The 5,179-nt window shown below is 36.9% G+C and overlaps 1 non-coding gene across 1 annotated transcript; it reads left to right on the top strand.

Annotated features, from left to right (window-relative positions):
* The first annotated feature begins 2,401 nt into the window (after nucleotides 1-2,401).
* LOC127740244 (small nucleolar RNA R71) lies at nucleotides 2,402-2,505 on the top strand. Its single transcript, XR_008000925.1, has one exon. It is a non-coding gene; the product is annotated as a small nucleolar RNA R71 (small nucleolar RNA).
* The last annotated feature ends 2,674 nt before the right edge of the window (nucleotides 2,506-5,179 follow it).

Below are 5,179 nucleotides of genomic sequence, written 5' to 3' on the forward strand. Positions count from 1 at the left end.
ACAAAACATAGATGAACATATAACATAAAAATTGAAAAACAGAAAAATAAGAACAAGGAATGAGTCCACCTTAGTGATGGTGGCGCTTTCTTCTTTAAGAACCAATGGTGCTTTTTGAGCTCCTCTATGTCTCTTCCTTGCCTTTGTTGCATGATCCCTAATGATTTTGGTGCTCGTATCCTTAGTTGCTCTCAATAATTGTGTGGAGGGCAATCTATCCCCTGAGGTATCTCAGGAATTTCTTGATTTGCAGTTAAATGTTCTACCACTGAGCTATAGACCCTTTAGATGAATCTTTCCATCTCCCATGACTCAGAGGTGGAAGATTTTGTCTTCCCTTTTCTCTTTTTTATTTTTTGAGGTTTCTCTGGCCTTAGGTGCCATTAATGGTTATGGAAAAACAAAAAAGCTATGCTTTTACCACACCAAACTTAGAATGTTGCTCACCCTCGAGCAAAAGAAGAAAGAATAAAAGAAGAAGAAGAAGATATGGAGGAGATAGAGGAATGTGTGTATTTGGCTATATGGGTGGGATTGGGTGGGAAAGAGATGGATGGATGTGAGTGGTAAATGGAAAACAGAAGGGATGACCATGAATGGAGAGAGAGGGTGAGGTAGGAGGGGATCCTGTGAGGTCCACAGATCCTAAGATGATCCTGTGGGGTCCACAGATCCTGTGGTGTCAAGGATTTACATCCGTGCACCAATGAGGCATGTAAAATGCCCTCTGCATGCAATCCTGGCATTTAACGCTAGATTGATGCTTGTTTCTGGCGTTTAAACACCAACCCTGTGCTTGTTTTGGGCGTTCAACGCCCATCTGCAGCATGTTTCTGGCATTGAACGCCAGCTTTCCTCAGTGTGCAATCCTGGCATTTAAACGCCAGATTGCTGAATGTTTCTGATGTTCAACGCCAGATCCATGCTCTGTTCTGGCGTTTAACGCCAGCCAGATACTCCTTACTAGCGTTTAAATGCCAGTGAGCCCTTCCTCCAGAGTGTGCTGTTTCTTCTGCTATTTTTGATTCTATTTTTAATTTTAGTATTTTTTTCGTGACTCCACATGATCATGAACCTAATAAAACATAAAATAACAATAAAATAAAAATAAAATTAGATAAATAAAAATTGGGTTGCCTCCCAATAAGCGCTTCTTTAATGTCAATAGCTTGACACTGGGCTCTCATGAAGCCTCACAGGTGATCAGAGCATTGTTGGGACCTCCCAACACCAAACTTAGAGTTTGAATGTGGAGGTTCAACACCAAACTTAGAGTTTGGTTGTGGCCTCCCAACACCAAAACTTAGAGTTTGACTGTGGGGGCTCTGTTTGACTCTGCATTGAGAGAAGTTGTTCATGCTTCCTCTCATTACCAAATAACTTGGCATTTAGCTTCATGATGGCTCCTAGATATTGAGAAACTTTCTCTTCAGTTAAATCTTCATCCTCTTCAGAGGAAGAATAGTCTTCAGAGCTCATGAATGGCAGAAGAAAATTTAATGGAATCTCTATGGTCTCTATATGAGCCTTAGATTCCTTTAGGTCCTCAATAGAGAACTCCTTCTTACTTGAGAGACGTCCCATGAGGTCTTCCTCATTGGGATTCACGTCCTCCTCATCCTCTTTGCATTCGGCCATATTGACTATGTCAATGGCCTTGCACTCTCTCTTAGGATTCTCTTCAGTATTGCTTGGGAGAGTATTGGGAGGAGTTTCATTGACCTTCTTGCTCAGCTGGCCTACTTGTGCCTCCAAATTTCTGATGGAGGATCTTGTTTCACTCATGAAACTTAAAGTGGCCTTAGACAGATCAGAGACTATGTTTGATAAGTTAGAGAGACTCTATTCAGAATTCTCTGTCTATTGCTGAGAAGATGATGGAAAAGGCTTACTATTGCTAAACCTGTTTCTTCCACCATTATTAAAGCCTTGTTGGGGCTTTTGTTGATCCTTCCATGAGAAATTTGGATAATTTCTCCATGATGAATTATAGGTATTTTCATAAGGTTCACCCATATAATTTACCTCTGCTATTGCAGGGTTCTCAGGATCATAAGCTTCTTTAGAAGCTGCCTCTTTAGTACTGTTGGATGCATTTTGCCATCCGTTCAGACTTTGAGAAATCATGTTGACTTGCTGAGTCAACACTTTGTTCTAAGCCAATATGGCATTCAGAGCATCAATTTCAAGAACTCCCTTCCTTTGAGGCGTCCCACTATTCACGGAATTCCTCTCAGAAGTATACATGAATTAGTTATTTGCAAACATGTCAATAAGTTCTTGAGCTTCTGCAAGCATTTTCTTTAGGTGAATGGATCCACCTGCAGAATGGTCAAATGACATCTTGGAAAACACAAATAAACCATAATAGAATATATCTAATATGGTCCATTCTGAAAACATGTCAGAAGGACACTTTTTGGTCTTCTGCTTGTATCTTTCCCAAGCTTCATAGAGGGATTCACCATCTTTTTGTTTGAAGGTCTGAACATCCACTCTAAGCTTGCTCAGCTTTTGAGGAGGAAAGAATTTATCCAAGAAGGCCGTGACCAGCTTATCCCAGGAGTCCAGGCTATCTTTAGGTTGTAAGTCCAACCATGTTCTAGCTCTATCTCTTACAGCAAAAGGGAAAAGCATGAGCCTGTAGACTTCAGGATCTACTCTATTCGTCTTAACAGTCTCACAAATCTGCAAGAACTCAGTTAAAAACTGGTAAGGATCTTCAGATGGAAGTCCATAAAACTTGCAGTTCTGTTGCATTAAAGCAACTAATTGAGGTTTCAGCTCTAAATTGTTTGCTCCAATGGCAGGAATTGAGATGCTTCTTCCATCAAACTTGGACGTGGGTTTAGTAAAATCACCAAGCATCCTCCTTGCATTATTGTTGTTGGGTTCGGTTGCCATCTCCTCCTCTTGTTCAAAAATTTCAGAAAGGTTGCCTCTAAATTGTTGTAATTTAGCTTCTCTTAGTTTCCTCTTCAGAGTCCTTTCAGGTTCAGGATCAGCTTCAACAAGAGTGTCTTTTTCCTTGTTCCTACTCATATGAAATAGAAGAGAAAAAGAAAAAGGAAGAGGAATCCTCTATATCTGGACAAAGAGAATCCTTATTATTAGTAGAAGAAGAAAGAAATAAGAGTGGAGAATCCAATCACAAGGGTGAGGATAGAGGCAGTGATTGGAGATGAAGAGATGTGAAGAGAAGTGTTAGTAAATAAATAAATAAATAGAAGACGAGGAGAGGGAACATTTCGAAAATAATTTTGAAAAAGTAGATAGTGATTTTCGAAAGTTAAAAGTGAAATAAAATTAAAATTAAAAGTTAAAACAATTAGTTAATTTAAAAAGAATTTTGAAAAAGATATTTTCGAAAATTAGAGAGGAAAAAGTAGTTAGGTGGTTTTGAAAAAGATAAGAAACAAACAAAAAGTTAATTAGTTAGTTGAAAAAGATATTAAAATTAAATTTGAAAAGATAAGAAGATAAGAAGTTAGATAAGATATTTTGAAATCAAATTTTTGAAAAAGATAAAATTTTGAAAAAGATATGATAAAAAGATAAGATAAAAGATATGATAAAAAGATATGGTTGAAAAAGATTTTATATTTTTTTAAAATTAAAATTAATTACTTAACTAACAAGAAACTAAAAGATAAGATTCTAGAATTTAAAGATTGAACCTTTCTTAACAAGAAAGTAACAAACTTCAAATTTTTGGATCAAAACACATGATGCATGCAAGAACACTATGAATGTCAAGATGAACACCAAGAACACTTTGAAGATCATAATGAACATCAAGAACATATTTTTGAAAAATTTTTGATGCAAAGAAAACATGCAAGACACCAAACTTTAGAATTCTTTAATGCATGGACACTATGAATGCAAAAATGCATATGAAAAACAACATACAACACAAAACAAGAAATCATCAAGATCAAACAAGAAGACTTGTCAAGAACAACTTAAAGATCATGAAGAACACCATGAATGCATGAATTTTCGAAAAATGCAGGAAAAATTTTTAAAGCATGCAATTGACACCAAACTTAAAAATTGACTCAAGACTCAAACAAGAAACACAAAGTATTTTTGGTTTTTATGATTTTATAATTTTTTTGTATTTTTATTAATTTTTTTTCGAAAAACATATAGGAAAAAGAAAATAAGAAATTCAAAATCTTTAAGAAGAATCCCAGGAATCTTTCAATATTAGCCCAAAGCTCCAATCAAAGAGTTGGACATGGCTTAATAGCCAGTCAGCTTTAGGATGGAATTACATGCATTGTGGTGATTAGTTGAAGACCAATTCCAAAGGAGTTTGAATATGACTTTGGAGCCAGCCAGGATTCAACATGCTTCATGAAACTCTGGAATCCATTCTTAAATGTTTTGAAGCCATAGAATGATTTATTTTAAAAAAAAATTGAAATTAGGAAAAAAAATTTTTGAAAGACTTTTGAAAAGTTTTTGAAAAGAAAATTACCCAATCTGAGCAACAAGATGAACCGTCAGTTGTCCACACTCGAACAATCCCCGGCAACGGTGCCAAAAACTTGGTGGACGAAATTATGATCATCAATAATGGCTCTTTGGTATGTGCATCTATTAACTCAGCACTTTCTTTCCACAACTTCGCTCAACTAACCAGTAAGTGTACTGGGTCGTCCAAGTAATAAACCTTACGTGAGTAAGGGTCGATCCCACAGAGATTGTTGGTATGAAGCAAGCTATGGTCATCTTGTAGATCTCAGTCAGGCTGATTCAAATGTGATTGGATTAGATAATTAAAAGATAAATAAAATAGGATAGAAATACTTATGTAAATTAATGGTGGGAATTTCAGATAGGCATATGGAGATGCTTGTCCCTGTTGAATCTCTGCTTTCCTACTGCTTTCGTCCAATACTTCTTACTCCTTTCCATGGCAAGCTGTATGTAGGGCATCACTGTTGTCAATGGCTACATTCCATCCTCTCAGTGAAAATGGTCCAAATGCTCTGTCACAGCACGGCTAATCATCTGTCGACTCTCAATCAGGTTGGAATAGAATCCCGTGATTCTTTTGCGTCTGTCACTAACGCCCAGCCTTCAAGAGTTTAAAGCTCGTCACAGTCATTCAATCCCAGAATCCTACTCGGAATACCACAGACAAGGTTAGACTTTCTGGATTCCCATG

Source organism: Arachis duranensis, chromosome 6 (genome assembly GCF_000817695.3).
Source record: "Arachis duranensis cultivar V14167 chromosome 6, aradu.V14167.gnm2.J7QH, whole genome shotgun sequence".
Lineage (NCBI taxonomy): Eukaryota > Viridiplantae > Streptophyta > Magnoliopsida > Fabales > Fabaceae > Arachis > Arachis duranensis.